The sequence below is a fragment of the Ambystoma mexicanum genome, chromosome 9 (assembly GCF_040938575.1).
Source record: "Ambystoma mexicanum isolate Mex_15411 chromosome 9, UKY_AmexF1_1, whole genome shotgun sequence".
Taxonomy (NCBI): Eukaryota; Metazoa; Chordata; class Amphibia; order Caudata; family Ambystomatidae; genus Ambystoma; species Ambystoma mexicanum.
Genome location: NC_090931.1, coordinates 1,018,554,481 through 1,018,570,235, shown reverse-complemented (window position 1 = coordinate 1,018,570,235; position 15,755 = coordinate 1,018,554,481). Strand labels below are relative to the sequence as shown.

The 15,755-nt window shown below is 46.1% G+C and overlaps 1 protein-coding gene across 7 annotated transcripts in view; it reads right to left on the bottom strand.

The window, feature by feature from the left end:
- The window catches only part of LOC138488896 (sodium channel protein type 2 subunit alpha-like), a 1,049,646-nt gene that overhangs the window by 482,892 nt on the left and 550,999 nt on the right, over window positions 1-15,755 (bottom strand). The gene's annotated exons all lie outside the window — the stretch shown is intronic.

Sequence of the window (15,755 nt, the reverse complement as noted above, 5' to 3'; positions counted from 1 at the left end):
CATACCGTTCCGGGCTATTCCGACTCGACAACCCCGTATAAGCTCCACAGCTGATAGCGTGCTCCCCCGTACCAACATGCGCGCGGGCACGCGGCCATTGGGCCTAGCAATTGCGGAATGGCGCTAACAGGAGGACATCACAAGTCAGGCGGACATGCAAATACCGGGATCATGAAGGCAGTAATGAGGGATACCGGGATGCTGGCAATACCGGCATCGCGAACCACCCACAAACAGCAATTTGCAGTGGGCCCAACTGCCACAATTGCACACAATCAGCACAGGTGGTGGCAATAGAGTCTGGCCCAGCACAAAAGGAGCACCCCCACACACCACACCCCTTACCACACCAAAATGATTCCACTTATAGTAGCAATACTGGGGCTGGAGGACATGCTTGCATTGCTACACCAGCAATAACAACAGGCACCACAGAGGAGACGCAGGAGGAGAAGGAGGGTCAGACAGGCCCAGCAAGCCCCACTAGTGCAGCGAGTAGTACCACGCAGGCAGCCCCCAATCCCTCGCATCAGAGCCGGTCCATTCAACCTAACCCCTGAGCAGATCCACACCCTGTACCGTCTGGACCAAGACACCATCACCAAAATTGTGGACATGATACACAACGACATTGTCAGCCTGATTGAAATATGCACCGCCATCCCACCTCTACTGAAGGTAGTGTCTGTGCTCCACTTCCTGGCCACAGGCACCTACCAGCGCACAGTGGGGCACATGCATGGCATATCACAAACCTTATTTTCTCGCATGCTGAACCAAGTGCTGGATGCCCTCCTGAAGCACTCAAGGAACTACATATCCCTACCACGGATCTTTGACATGAAAGCTGGCTTCCATGGACTGGCTGGCATGCCAAATTGTATTGGTGCACTTGACTGCACCCATGTGGAATTGGTGGTCCTGCATGCAACGGGGGTGGTGTACCATAATCAGAAGCTATATCACTCAATCAATGTACAGATGGTATGTGACTCCAGCAAGATCATCACACATTGTTGTGCCCGATTTCCTAGATCAACTCATGACTCAATGGTCCTGCGGAACTCCACGCTACCACGCTACATGGAGCGACATGCAGGACGACGTGTCTGGCTGCTTGGTAAATTGCATGACAGGCACATGGCAGTGAAATGGGGGGAGAGATGCACACACCACCATGGTGTCATTGTTGTGGTGACAGCACGATGTCCACATCCCAAAACACGGTACCCCAAAGCATCCCAAACTGAACATGACTACCAATCCCCATAGCAATGAAGGAAGCTGCACACCAATCCCAACATGCCAAACCTTCAACCACCCCACATCCCACAACACGTGCACCACCCATCATCGGACCTCACCCTCCATAACACAATCCAGCAACATGCTGTGAGTATACACAATGTAAATGTCTGCAGCCAATCACTACACGGGACAAGCATCCATGAGAGTGCACAAAATAAAACCACCAAGGGAATCCACTGCTTGTCACAATGCCACCACCACTGTGTCTTCATGGGAATAATCAGCGCTGAATGCTAAATAATGCAGAAACTACTGCCAACGCTGCCAGTAAGAAAATCATACAGAACACTACACATCACATATATCACACAAACACTGCGGTGTGCGTCCACAATGCATGAGCAACATCAAGTCAGTGTACACCATGTATCATCTTGAAGACGTAATCCACACCATAAGACCATGGCACAGAACACATTGAGGCAAGGTAAAATGTGTGCATACAACCAGGGACATGTGCATGTGACCAACAAATATCTGCAGGCATGTGTCATAAGTACAGCTGTCCATCATGAATTGACTAACACATACCTTATTTTGCACCCATGCAGGTGATAGTCGCTATCCCTTGAAGCCGTGGCTCGTCACCCCTCTCCGGAATCCACAGAAGAGGCACGAAGAGGACTACAGTCGTTCCCATACCCGTACCCGTGTGATCATCAAGCAGACTTTTGGCCTGTTTAAAGCACGTTTTCGCTGCCTCAGCCGGTCGGGTGCGGCACTCCTCTACAGCCATGAGAAGGTGGCCAAGATCATCATGGCATGTGTCATGCTGCACAACATGTGTATCCGACGGAACATGCCCCTGCGCCCTGACATTGAACTGCAACTACCAGGTGATGCTGAAGAGGATGAAGATGTGGGCACACATCATCGCGGTGCAGATGCACAGGAGGGACGTGCTGTGCGCCAGTCTGTGATTGTCCAATATTTCTAAGGCACATGGGTGCAGAGGGTGCCATGAAAGTGGGAATGAGGGCACTGGGTGTGGGAGTACATGTACACTATGCAATGTTGACCAATAAATGACACATATACAATTAAGGAAAGTCCACTCAAGTTTTTTTTCAGGTACACAATGGGTGTATTAAACAGTACAATAGTAAAAAGTGCTCAGACCCTCCACCTCAAACACACCTTCTCCCCTCTCCCCCTACAACTCCCCCACACACCCTCTCCCCCCTCCCCCTACAACTCCCCCACACACCCTCTCCCCCTTTCCACTCCCCCCAAAACACCCCCACACATGGTGTCCAATCAAATGCTGCAGGTTTCAGCATCAATTGCCATATTCAGACTGCCCCATCTACTTTTTGCCACTTCCCGCATCTGGTGGTGGCATGTCTGAGCGCCGCAAGGTGCACGCAGACCTGCTTTGCTCCAGTCTCGGGGCAGGACGCTCTGCCTCCAAGGCATCCACTATACGGCAAAGGACCTGCTTAACAGCAGACAACTCCTCGCAGATACGAGTTGTGCTGGCCTCAATGGCCTGTCTCAAGGACGCAGTGTTGTCCCGGCCCTCCTGCCTTGCCTGGGCACCGTCCGAGACAAATTGTCTGACTAGGCCTGTCAGCTCCTCCTGGCACTGATCCGTTTGTGCCAACCCGGACACCAGTGGAGGGGGATGCTGCATGTAGCACATGTCCAACATCATGTGGCTCCTCTGTGGGGCTCAAGCTTCCTTGCCCTGGCTCCCCACCAGACTGTTCCTGTGTGCTGTCATTGATGGTGCTGAATGGTGTGATCTGGGGTGATGGTGGGGGACTGGGTGTGGCAGGTAAGTCTGATGATTCGTTCTCCACAGGGACACACACCTGGCCTTGGCTCTGGACATCCTCGTTGCTATGCGGTGCCATGGCTGCCGCCTCCCCGACAGAGTTGTTGGCAGCTGAAAGCGCCCCATCAGCCACTGGCTCCTGTGCAGTGCACACAGCTGTTGTGGGGACTGTGGCAGTGGCCCTTAGCCGCCCCAGTGACATAGCATCCTGTGCTGCCTTCCCCTTCTGTGGCAGTTGTGGCTTGCCTGGGCCTTTTGATGTCTTCTTCCCTGCCCCTGGCCTTCTTCTTGGGAATTGTTGCCTGCACCGCTGAGTCGCGGGCATCGCTGTCAGGATCTGAGCCTGTGGGGGACCGAGAGAGGATCAGCGATGGTTCAACATGCATCATGCATACATTGGTATTATTGCTGTTGTACACATTGGAGGGGATTAGGTATTGGAGTTTTGACTTCAGGTTGCTTGCTATATGGGGGGGAGCATGCAGGCATACGTCAGGATCACACATGTTTGAGACAGTGTATGCTGTGTGACGTGCATTTCTGTTGTGGACTGCGTGCAGTGTGACTAATGCCGTTTCCATGTTTGTGGTGTGTGTCTGAGGTATGGCATTGGCATGCTGCATGCATGTGGATGTGTCAGTGCTGAGGACGGCATCTAGGCAGGGATGTGTCCATGCCTCTGTATGGGCCATGCATTGCCTCATGGCACGGTCCCATTGGTGGTCTATCATCATACTTTGTATTACAGTGTTTTCTTAGGACACTCGCCTTCATCTGTGGATGATGTGGCGCCATGTTCCATCTCTCCCACACCTTCGATGGACTCAATGCCGATGGTGCTGGTGCACTTTTCCTCCCATCGGCTGAGTTTAATAGGCGAGCTAGGGCCACCGCCAGTAGCCAGGCCCTGGCTCCAGTTGGCCGACATGATGTTTCGCACTCTGAGGCGCAGATCGTCCCACCGTTTACGCACGCCCTTCACTGTGCAGGGGTGTTCCCAACTGCACTCACTTTATGGGATACTTCTTCCCAGATCTCTTTTCTTGAGCTGGGCTGCTCTCTTGAGGTCATTCGCAAAGACAACCTCAGCATTTTCAGTCAGCGTGTCTGCTAGCAATTTGTGAGCTTGTCCTCCGAAAACCTCTCCTTACGCTGCCGGGACGCTCCTTTTTTCACTGCCTTTGGCATGATGCTGGTGGTGTGGATGTTTTTCTAATGTCCAAATGAGTCTCCAGGTGCTGTGCAGTGAGGATGGCAATGGATTGTGTTTTTGAAAGATGGCCGCCGTGTGCTTTCCTGTTCCGGCGCGATGACGTTACTTCCGGTTCCGCTTATTAGCGGTGACTGCTAATAGCGGTGGCCTCTATCAGCGGTACCCACTATTAGCGGTGCCTGCTTATGCCGTATCCATTGATGCCGGGCCCGTTATTTAGAGGTGGGCGGCGGCAGTAGTGCTGTCTGCGCTTCCCATGATGCCGCTAAAGGGCATTTCTGGGATTTTAGCGGCATGTCGGTACTGTCGATACCGGCATGCCGCTACGCTCGTGCACGTCAACTCGTAATAGGCCATTGTTAGCGGCTTCTTTCCTACACGGACACAGTATTTGCTCCATGCCGGGAAAAACTGTTTTTTTACCTCCAACCTCGTTATGACCCCAATGCATCCAATTACCGACCTATCACAAACACAACCATACCCAGACAGAAGTCTAGAAAGCTACGTATACAGCCAAGTTTTGGAGCACATTGAATTGCATGCCTGTTTTAGGCCTATGAGAGGCACTGATTTAGCACTAGTATCCATCTGGGATGACTTCAAAATATCTGCAAATTAAAACACCACTTCAGCATTCATACTTCTCGACATTTCAGCGGCTTTCCACACCGTCAGCAACAGTGCATTAATTCAACGACTTCAAAAAACTGCGCTCTACAACACCCCTTTACATGGACTGAGATCCTCACTAAAGGACAGGACAGAAATTGGCAGGCTTCCCCCTTTTTAGCTTAAACCCACTGACCAAATCTTGTGGACTTCCTCAAGGATCACAGCTCCTAATCAGCATCTATGTTTCCCCACTGATGAAGATCATAAAATAATATCAGCTCCCTTATTACTACTATGTGGATAGCCTTCACGTCTTCTACAAAATGGCCTCTGAGGAAAACTAATCCAGCATCTCCCTTAGCAACTGCCTCACATAAGTAAGGCTCGGGTGATGGCTAACAACCTAAAGCTCAACCCAGAAAAGACAGAAATAATGGAAACCTTGCACCACCCCTGAAGTACATATATCCTGGTCTCAGGAAATGATTAACTACCCTAGAATATGTAAGGGGATCAAGTATCTTGGAATATTGGACACCGGCCTCAAACTGGAATCCAAAGTGAATGCAGCTGTCAAAAAGTGTGTCTATCATGTATGCTCAATCATCAGATTATGCCCCAACCCACTTCACTATACAGATTACTGGCCATCTTTTCTCTGGTTTTCTCAAGAATTGATAATGAAAACAGCATTTATTTAGGTATGCCAGACTACCTGACAACAAAACAGCGGATTGAAAACTCAGTGCTTAGACTATTGCTCAGACTCAAAAGTAGGAAACATAACACAATTACTTAAAGCATGGACCTGGCTACCAATAACAAAACATGACCCCACTGAAAGATCCCCTGCATTGCCCACAGAGCCCTCCAAGGTCAAGGAGGAAAATACATCCAAAGCAACATCTTATGTTACCAACCAAGTCGAGATTTAAGATCCAGAAATGATTGTACTAATAATGACCAGGAAATTCTGCAGAGAAAGACACAGAGGCTCTGACTTCTTCACTATCGCATCCAAACTTTAGAATATGCTACCAAGGGGAATCCAGATAGTACCACTTAAGATTCAGGAAAAACTGGCTTTTCAACGCATTAACAATGGAAATTACCTGACACCGAAACATTGGAAACAGCACCTCCGAATCGACCAAACCACAGACACACCCAAAGAGAACACCATATTGGCTCCCAACTACCCGTTTGCCAACCAACTAATGGCACTCGCAAAATGATACAAATGACTATGATATGTCAACACCTTTGGGCACCACCAACACTTGAAGAGTAAACCTCCCCCTGCTTCTTTGATATAAAAAATGGGACACAGGACATTAGCCTGCTACCACTACAAAGAAGCTCAACACCTCTAACCACAATACAGCCAACATTGATGTTGTGCGCTTGCACTAGTCTAGATAAGGAAATCCTGCAGGAACAACCACGCAACCTATCGACTAAATTCTCTATCTTACTCACCACACTCAAACTCAAACTAACCAACCGCACATGGTTTATAAAAGTCCATCTTCCCCGAGTCAAAACAACACAACTTTACAGCTCAAAGACAAATACACCCAGTCCCCGGCCAACACACACCCAAGCTGCAAGTATGAGGTTGTCTCTGCACACAAATTGCTCAAAGCTTCTAACACATCCAAACGAGAAAGCTATCCTACACACAGAGCTCAGGGTACTTTCGATCTGAAACATCAACACTAAGCACTAAAGTCTTGCTTTTTCCCTCACCTCTCAACTAATCTTACCAACCCACTCTTGTCCAGATCTGCCAGAGCACCTGCAAATCAGGCAAATAGCAGCAGTGGCCGTGCAAATCCTAATATCATAACATATTTTAGACTCATAGGTATTCATCATTGATCTTAGTGGCACCAGTGATGGTCTATACAGATTGTATTTGGGCAGTGTCAGACAGAAATCCATATAATAGTAAATAATCGAGGGCCAACACGGACCCCTTATTCACATATACATACTTACCTGTGGAATGGCTTTTGAAGTGACAACTCTTTGTTAAGATTTTGGGTGGGTGCAAGGTTTGCAAGAGGAGCATTACACTAAATCATTGTAATTGTTTTAAAAAAACAGTTAGTGTGATGATACTTACAATGTAGTAGCAGTAGTTAAGCTGACTCGGTTGAGTATTCTATAGACTTATGTCAAATGCTCCATCATATGTTGGCATGCCGCAGTCATTTACTGAGATGCTATTTTATAGTGGAGGGGATGCACAATTTATGTAATTCATGTTCTATTTAATAACATGCCAAATGATTATTTCCCATATAGAGTAATTATGTGTATGTCTTAATGCTCCTTGTGATTGCCTCTGACAGCTGGGGAGTTTTTTCTCCTGCCACACTACAGTTTAGCTGGAAGTGTCAAAGTTAGAAAATTACTGATCCACCACATGTTAATGTACGGTTGGTAACACTGTAGTTCTGGTATGTGTGTAAATCAAACTCATCTAGCTAATACCACTGCACACTATGATCTCCTGTGGGCATGCACAGAAGCCTTTTCAGACTAGACTCCCATAGTCTTAATATAGGGGTGGAGCATCCTCCAAAGAAAAGATTGTGTTATAATACACGGTAAGGGAGGATAGGAGGTAGAGTAGGTGTTGCGATGCAGGTGGTTCAGCAGCCTCCACGGACATGCTTATATTGAATTAATATTTGTCATATGCTAATGCACACAGTCCATCATCAAGACGCCCTAAAAGGTGATGGTGAGAAATGTTGCTAGTAAGTGCTAATGAGTACCACAAAGCCATTCAAATGTAATCCAGTCTACAAATTCACACTGAGAGGAATAGAGACATGGGTCTTTGACCGATCCTTATGGAAAACCACTGAATGCCTGCTGCGGTCTGCCCTTCTTTTTCCTCGCACTACCTGCCTAGCTAGAACCTTGCAAAAGATAACCAAGAGGAGTCTCTCAGATAAGAACTTCTGTGAGCACTGTGAATAACAGATTGGTCACTGTCCACTTAACACTATACAGATGTATTCTGTCAGTTTCCCCCAACTTTGAGATTATGATTGGGAGAATCCCCTATTTTGCATCCTTTGTGGCGTATCTGTTGCGGCTCCCCTTAACCTTGGCTTCAACATGCCCTCATCTTTCCCTTCTAGGTACTTCGCTTAAGGCTGAAGGCAACATACTACATATAGCTGCAATCGTAGCTGAGGCTACCTTGGTGACCTGGTGCAGTGCTGTTGCCCACTCATGCTGGCCATACCATCAGCCTCTGTATCCTGCATTTGCCTCAAGGTGTAGATGAAAGTTGGAGGAGGCAGGCAGGGGAAGGGAAGAAGAGAAGGCAATCTAAACCTAATCCCTGAGGAGGGTACATCCATGGGCTGACTGCCTGTTACAGGGAAGAAGGAGGAGTGGAGTTGGATGACAAATAGGAACATGGAAAAGTTGGTAAACAAAGAGATCTGCTTCTCCACCTCGTACTGAGAAGACTAGAAGAATACTCATATCTCCAGCACAGTGTCAACAAGCAATCCCTTTGTTTTTCTCAACTATCTGCTATGGCTTCATACATGATAGCTGCATAGCTAGCTTTAAAGGTGAACGATCAGGAACATGCTAGTATGATTACATTTGTGTTATTGGCTTGTACCGATGTGTTCATACCAGGGGGCTCATTCACAGAACCACTGCTGGGAACCAGAGGGAGACTAGACCATTGAAAGCAAAACAAATTGTGACTGGAGGTCCTTCAAGGATTGAATGAAAAGGAAGGAGGGGAGAGACACAGAAGCTGTTAGGATTACTGCAGAAGACCAATCCTACAGACAACAGAATTCTGTGGACCGCTACAGACAATGTCAGATCACAAAGGCATGAAGGTAAGCCAGGGGTTGCAGAGCCAGAGCAGAAGGGGGAATAGCGCAAGTGAAGAAATAGAAAGACTAGAAGGGAGCGAGAATGTTCATAACAGACTACTAATCAGCCAGAAAAAAAAATAAACAAAGTGAAGTTGGTTGATTCAAAAGAAGACAAAAAGCAGGATGGGGATCAGACAGAGGCAGCATATATTGGCATTGATTTCAGAACGTGTAGTGATGAGGATAAATCAGACTTGGGAAACAACTCCACCTAAAAAGATCAAGTGGTAGGAGAAATATCTACAATGTTCAAATGCAAATTATTAGATATGCTCAGTAAATCTGGCACAGATGGCTCACGGAAAGCCATCCACACTTTCATGGGGATAATGGATAAAAAATGGCAAAGTGATCAACAGCAAGAGGTTATGGGTGTAGAAGGTGGAGTTCAGGATCCATGTGCAGATCAGACACGAAGGTGAATCAAGGGTAATAAACAGTGGTCTGGATCCTGAAGGAAATAATAGATAATATATCTGACAAACTAGTGCCATGCGGCCCTATCAAGCACTATGATTTAAGTGTAGCTAAAAAAGTATTAAGGAAGAGGAATAGGAGCAGAGTCTATCCGGACTGTGGAACATTTAGATATCCCCACACCAACTTTAGAAACTATTATATCCTGAAAGCTCCAGAGGGAACAGAAATTAATAAGGCAAACGTAGGTGAAGAGAAAGGGCGATCACAAGGTTCCATGATATGATATGATAGGTTATTTATAATGCGCTTAATACCCAGAGGTTTCTAAGCGCGAACCCGGGGTTTGAACCTGTGTTGCTCCGTGTCGTCTTGCTTCCAAGGCGAGCACGTTGCTCCTGAGCTATCCTCCCTCCATGTAGGAAGATCTACAGACTTCAACAGCCCAGATGTACAATTAGTTTGCAGAAGGCCAGCAGAAAAAAAGACTTTCAGAATATATGTACGGCTTTGTAAGGTATTGAGAAAGACATGTAGGATTTGAGCAGTGAGTTGATAACATAGAGGGGTGGCTTGGAGAAGCAGAAGATGTTTCCAACTAGACTGTGGACACTGCACAATTTCACACACAATTTCACAAGACATTAATAGGCCAACTCACAAATAAGAAAGACTACTTATAAGCTGGTCACACATGTATATTAATGTCTTTGCGATCCATGAAAATAAACGAGTTGGGAATGGAGATTATAAAGCTTGTGTAGTGGAACTCTTTAAGATAAGCTTTCCAGAATTGAAATAACAGGGCTTTTGCGTTGAAAAAGATTACTGCAATAAAGATGCCAAAAGCTACCAACAGAGTGATACTATGGCCAGGTATGGCATGGGGTGTATTCCTTGCCTTCCCTCATCACACTACGAGAGGGGAAGAGGATTGTTACATTGTGAACGCACAGGAGACTGGTCCTCCGTGAGCTACGCTCAGCCCTTCCTTTAAGGTCGACCCCCGTAATCAAACAAGAAAGAATCATGCTGTGCCAATTACTGCTTGGAAACAGCAAACAACTGGGTTAATCAGTACTCTGGTGAACAAGCAGGAAGGAGTGGCAGAGACCATGAGACTAGTAGCTCCTCTCACAGACCTAACATCTGTGTGTCAGAGCACCTCAGCATACCTGACAGATACCTAGTAACAGTCTGTGGAGGTGCATAGGTACCAATTAAACATACCCGAAGCAAGGGAACAATTACTCTCAAATGAATCTCCAAAGCCAATCATTATGAGCTCCAGCTGCAACTCCCTGAGAATTACCTGGCATGCAGGGAGTGGATGGGAGCCTATAAAATCCAAAGCAGAGAAGATGAGGTGTGGGTGTTCGGAGGAAATGAGACAGCATATTGGTGAAGTAGGTGGTTGGAAAGAGGAGATGAGTGAAGGACAAGATGTTGGTTGGAAAAAGGAGAGGAGAGGAAGGTGGTGTTTGGATAGAGAGGTATAGGTGGAATGGAGGAGTGACTGGAGAAAGGAGAAGTGGAAGAGTGGAGAAACATCAAGGCTGAGAAGGAGGAAGTGCAAAGAAGTTTGCTGGAGGAGGAAGAGAACACCAATGGAATGAAGAAAGAGGAGGTGGAGAAAGACCTATGAAAGGAGTGGACGAGCACTGAGGATAATGTTAAGAATATTACAGTGGATTAAAGGCCCGTGAATGGAGGAGTTTGGGAAGGGGTTAAGCCAAAGCCTTGAGATTTAAAGAAGGGTATGTTGGTAATCCCCATGGTCAGAAGGTGTACATCTGTGAAGGGTGGAGGAATGAGTATGTGAGATGGGTTTGAGGAGATTCAGGAAAAGAGTAGGGGGAGGATCGAGAAAGAGGAGGGTAGATAGTAGAGCCCCTCAGGAATGCGCTGAGGAGAGAGAATGTTGGTTGGTGGGAAACAATACCAGGACCCTCAGACGGTAACATGGCCAGTGACCCAAACCCACAGCCAGTGAGGTATCCAACAAGGGCCTCACCTAATCGGAATTCTGAGCCATATTCAAGAACATCTATGAGGCTGTGCTGGACTTCTGCCGGGTAGAACCAGAGGGAGGGAGAGGATCAGTTCTCCTGCTTTGTATTCAATCAACAACAAAAAATCACCTATGAGCTCCAGAGTCCTAATACAGGACACAGCCTGAAGAGACTGAGTGGCTCCGAAAGTGTGTTATTCATCCTACAAAGACAGAATCCAGAGTGTGGTTTTTTCCACTAACCAACAGAAGTCCTGAAAAGACTTTTGAATGTTTTCCACCTTATTCTTCTGTTCCTTTTGCTGAACAATATTTGCCTAAGACTACCTTTTAATGTTAGGACAGAAATTACTGTAGCAAAGAAGCTCTTGCAGACTTACCGGTGCTAGATCTTCATTTTGTTGATTGACTCATGCTAGATTCCCGGGGCCAACAGCACAAGAGACCATCCACCCTCCACAGTTCACTTCGAACTGCTGTTCAGAATCCAGCCCTCTTGAGTTATAGACGACATCACACAGGCAGGAATGCCTGATACAATCTTGGCCACACCTCCTCTCTCAATCGCACTTGTAATGCCCAATGCACATTAACCTTTCGTGGGCTGGACATTAATAATGCTGCTCAATTTCCACACTTGGCCTCCCTCAATTCGCACTGCGCCCCTCAATACTTTCTCAACCCACTCTGCGTTCCCAAACAAAACTTCACCCTTCTGTTTTATCACAGGCGTTTTCATACATACATTGTTACCCATCTCTGTGCAAACATGCTTAACATCCCAGCAAAGATCTTGCCACACATTTGACTTTTTCCCAGGCCACTTTCATCCTCTCTGCTATTTCCCTGATGTTTGATGTGATGCTCTTTGCCCTTCCTAGCCAGGAAGGACAAGTTCTCATGTGGCTTTTCCTTCCCCTAATACATTGAAACGGAACAACCAGTTGCTGAATGTGGTGACCAATGCAATCCTTTCCCTATCTCTACCAGAGCGTCCTTTTTGTACATTCCAGTGGTGGCCCTTGCCATGCAGATGCAATCCACGAGGCACTGTTTTACCCGCTCCACAGTCCTGTTTGTCTCTGGGTGATAAGGGCCATTCACGCATTCCTTGCTCCACAATTCTTCCAATACTCTTCAATAGCCTTAGTCATGAACTGGGGGTATCTGTCAAGACACTCCCAGGACACCACTCACACACAAAGATCACAAAGAATGTATTGCATGGACGTTAGCATAGCTCACTACTTTTATCTCCAACCACCTAGAGTACAGATTTACTAATACCATGATGTCATGTCCCTCACTCCGCCCATCTCCACAGAGTGCAATACATCTATGGCAATGTCCTTCACACTCCTTCAGGGGTCTCAGGCACCACCCTGGGCTGTGCACAAACCAACCATGAGGTTTTTACCCAACACTTTACATTCATGGCAATCACTGAGTGTCAAAGCATGGCAACCAGTACTCTGGCCTCAGCAGATCCTTCACTCTCGAGACACTGGTCTGTCCACTATGGACTATGGTGATTAATTTCCCTCTATGCCCAGCCCACACCACAACCTTACCTGAGAGATACAGCAACCGCACTCTATGCCGGGGAAGATAGCTCAGGGGCAATGTGCTTGTCTTGGAAGCAAGACAATGCTGAGCAGCATGAGTTCAAAACCAGTCCTGCGCTTAGATGCTGGACTGTGGCATGAAGCACAATATAAGAACCCAATTTTTACATTTAGCTCATATTGGCCAATATTTCATCTGTTCGGAGGACAAGGCAACCTTCCTAGACCTCCCATTCTGGACATACCACTTTACGGTTTTAACATTGCTGTCACCATTGCACTCATCCATTCACTCCTCCCACTCACACCATCATGGGTTACAAACAATTGTTCAGACCATAACTGCTCAACCCCTTTTGCTTTTCAGGATCTGCGAGAGGTGGTCAGTGAAGATATTCTAATTTCTTGGTACTGATGGAGTAATCAGACTTCCATCTCATTTTAGATGATGGTAAAAACAAAACTGATTAATTACTTTGCTTGCGAGACAAGCAGACAGCAACCCACACTTTACTTGATCCCTCCTGAATAACCTGACCCACCATCCAGACCCATATCTTTTTTAGACAAATTATCAAGAAAGTGTGTGCTAGGCCTTCTGGCATGCTAGTCTGCCTTATACAAAGGGTGTATTCATGGAGAGGTTAGTCCTTTTTCATTACTAATGGCGACAAATGACATATGGTAATAACACTTTCGGTTCATACTGGCCGCTTCAAAGAACTTCCGGTCCCACCTCCTCAGGTGAGGGGCGTAGGGCATCCTCCCCCATCACCGCCTTCAGTGTTACTGAACAACTCATTGTTAAATCCGGCCTGTGTGATCCACTGGCAGTAGTCCACCGGCCTTTCTCCAGTCAACCTAGACTGTGGAAAGGCTCAGGCAGCGGTTTTGGTACATACACTAAGTCCAGTTCACATAGGACGATGCTTATTTTTATTTACTATGTATCACCTTTTTATACTGTGTGTGCTTCACCTGCTCTATACATTGCTCTCTTCTGAGATGATCCTACTTTCTCTCCACACTCTCCTCCTGCTCCACTCCATCCTCCTTCTGTGTACCTCCTCCCTCCACCACCTTCTTTCCACTTAATTTCCTTTCCCTCTCTGCTTTCTCTAATCTTTACCACCTACTAGCAGCTCTCACGCCTCTCGCGTTTAACCTACTCTCCTTCACTTTCTCCTCTCCACTTGCTAGACTCTCCTGCATGCTCTAGTCTGCAAATACAGCCATAACTTGAAGAATACTGACTTCTTACCACTACAAATCAAACCTATTTGATGTGAGATTTATATGTATAGAAAGGCATATGAGAGTTTTACATGTTTTACATGTATGCAATTTATATGTCTAATATACATATGAAAACTGACATGAAAGTTAGTCCTGAATTTGTTTTAAATGTTCATACATATATTAGTGTCCATATACGAAATGTGCATCTGCAACATATACGTGTACAATTCGCATAAATGTACATTCATGCTGCCATGTGTTAGGTGCCACATCAAAGTGAGGTTTAATTTTGATTTGCCTCCAGGAACAACATGGAGATCAACATCTCAAAGACTAAGGTCATGGTCATGTAAACCCTGTCTGGAAGTAAAATAAACTCTTCACCTGGAAGCTAGAGGGTGCTACACTGGAGGTGGTGAACTCTTCATCTTTTTTTTTCAGCATCCCCATCAAATATCGCTATGCCCCACAATTTCTCGGTGATTATGTCACTCGGAAGGTGCTTAAGAAGTGGCTGGCCTTCCAGGGATTAATTTCTAGGAAAAGGGCCCATAGTGTGGAAGGTTTCTTGGAGATATATAAAGTTGGAATTATTCACATCATACTTTATTGCCTGGAGTGCTTGCCATCGAAAATGATTAACTGGCTTGACCGACTTGAGGGAAAATGCCTCCGCTCACTGCTTGGAGTTCCTAGTGCGGAGGCTCTGAGGTGGGAGCTGGGCCTGCCCTCCGTGTAGACCCACTGGCTGATACAACGCACTAGGTTTTTTGTCATACTGTGGTTGGCCGGCAGGGAGAGCAGGACCTTGCTCAGTAGCATTGCACAGAATGAGCATAACAACCTACTAAATCGAGCTTACTGCAACTTGAAACACTCAGTCGCTCTCCATCTTGATTCCATCTGCCTTATTATGCCAGAGGATGCATACCACTACCAATATTTTCAAGAACTAAAGGCAAAAACAATGGGCTGGGACATGTCACAAAACATTGCTAAGTTGAGCATCAAACGTAGGTACATTGAGTATAGGACAAAGGGTTTTCACTCTAATGCTCCCTGTTGTTACCTACTAAAACCTTGCTCCATTGACCTCAGATGCTTTATAGCTTAATTGCGCCTAAATATACTGCCCACATTTGAGTACACTGGAGCATGGAGGGGCATCTTCCATTTGGAAAGGTGTTGACTGTGCAAATGCGCAATTCAAACCACCCGACATATCCTCACCACATGTCCAGCACTATGGATGAGTTATGACAAGGGATACAGGAAGTATATCTGTTCTGAGGCTGGCTGGGAGACAGATCAGTTTTGGAGCACAGTGTATTCTGCTGAAAGCCCTGTAATTACTGCAGCAGCGCATTATATATGGAAGGAAGCACTCATTTTATTTAGCGGAGTTACTACCTAATTTATGGTTATTTCTTCTTTTTTATAATTTCCCTATGTTTAAATTGTAACTCCGGACTTTACTTGTTTTTTAATTTGTCCTAATTTGGTTGTATCTTGTAATGTGTATGCTGTAGTGCTGAAGGTTTTGTATAAAGCCTATATGCACTTAAATAAAAAGAAAAAAGAAAATTTCACATGAGTTTTTATAAGTGTAGGAGGCACATAGGAGTTGTGCATTTCATACATGTACATAATTTACATCTCCTGTACGTCTCATATACATCTGAAAACG